The sequence below is a fragment of the Anguilla anguilla genome, chromosome 8 (genome assembly GCF_013347855.1).
Source record: "Anguilla anguilla isolate fAngAng1 chromosome 8, fAngAng1.pri, whole genome shotgun sequence".
In the NCBI taxonomy this organism is placed as follows: domain Eukaryota; kingdom Metazoa; phylum Chordata; class Actinopteri; order Anguilliformes; family Anguillidae; genus Anguilla; species Anguilla anguilla.
Genome location: NC_049208.1, coordinates 52,662,487 through 52,664,015, shown reverse-complemented (window position 1 = coordinate 52,664,015; position 1,529 = coordinate 52,662,487). Strand labels below are relative to the sequence as shown.

At 41.3% G+C, this 1,529-nt stretch overlaps 1 protein-coding gene across 2 annotated transcripts in view; it reads left to right on the top strand.

Moving 5' to 3' along the window:
- The first annotated feature begins 1,118 nt into the window (after nt 1–1,118).
- tap2a (transporter associated with antigen processing, subunit type a) overlaps nt 1,119–1,529 on the top strand; it is a 10,060-nt gene continuing 9,649 nt past the window's right edge. For both annotated transcript variants that reach the window (XM_035428227.1, XM_035428228.1), the window contains exon 1: nt 1,119–1,392. The gene's annotated coding sequence lies outside the window, so the exon portion shown is untranslated. The remainder of the gene's footprint in view (nt 1,393–1,529) is intronic.

Below are 1,529 nucleotides of genomic sequence, written 5' to 3'. Positions count from 1 at the left end.
GAATGCATCACACACATACGCAGTCAATGATCCACCGTTATCATCAGCCTAACTTTCTAACTTTACTGTACTGCTGACACCTTGATGACCCTTGGTGTGCTGTGTTTTTGTAATACACTGTGTTCATTTTTCTTTTCACTCTATTGTTTGTCATGAACTGCAGAGACGTGTATCCCCTGAAGGACAGTAAGCCAGAAGGGTTGAATCTCTTCGCCGAGTATGATATTTCCACAGGCTCGTTGAGAAGCAATACAGAATACTATTTAGCTATGTCAAGAACCGTGACTATTACCTGTCTGCAAATGTGCAGTGTACGCCTACCTATCATTAATAAGCAATAGTTACATTCACAAGGCATCTATTTTGTTTGAACAAATTTGCACAGCACATTATTCATGCACTGTTTTATAGATAGTATGTGGGAATATCTGTAGCCCTTTTCCACAATCTTCAGAATTATGTTAGGCTACGTGGTTTTAGCAGCGTGTCACTACGGCTGCGACTGATGTCGGTGATCACCACGAACTCTTCAGGCTAACACATATACACGCACACAGTCACCGCAGACCCGTGTTAGCAGTCCCCAGCAAAGTTATAAATTTGTTGTTCTCTGTAGGGGAGAAGAGATGAAGGGACGGGGATTTTGTCCTGGTAAGAGAATGAACAGAGCCCTGCCTATGCTAGAAGTTCAACCTGTCTACACCGCTGGCTACTAGCTAGCTAACAAAGTTAGCAGTTCAAGACAGCGCGGCGACAAGACACAATTCGAGACAGCGCGGCGGCACTGCTGAAAAAAAAATGTTGTGTTCATGTTGTCACGGCCATGGAAATATCAGAGTTGTCTCATGTGTGGCCACTGCAGTGTCTACAGACCTTGCTTAGGCCCAGTGTCGATGGCGCACCTGTAGTGTAATACAACCTGTAGTGACTGTATGGGCCACAGATAATAGAGCGAGTGCTGTCTGTTTAATTGTTAATCTTGCATTGCAACTAACCAGATTAATAATATTAGTTTCCATATTATATCAACGTTTGTTGCCGCACAAATACGTTCCCTGTTTTGTAGTTGACCCCTCTATCATTTTGGCGCCGCCTAGTGGAACAGTACGATTTCGAAAGCAAGTAATGACAGTAGTGTTAACGAATCGTTCCGGGCAGTTTTAATTTCTTGTCAAATTATCTTAGATTTAAAACGATCGTCCTCGAAAATCTCTTTTGATAAAATATACGTCATATTTTCTTTTTTTAAAAAGTATTTTCTTATTTTAAATGCCGCAAGCCCTTAGAAGTAGAAATTGGAATTCCCCTGTAAAGCGAAAGTTAAAGTCGGTCAACAATACGAATTGGCAGGAGGATTAAGCATTTTATTTTGGAGCCTGCAAAAGCAGCAAGGTAAGTGTGGGCGTGTGGCTTTCATTGTTCACGTCTTAAATTTTTCATTTTAAGTTTTCGAAAACCCCAGTAATTACACCACGTTTTAAGAGAAGTGTGGCATTTCATATTGGTGATGCACTATGATAGAATGGCTT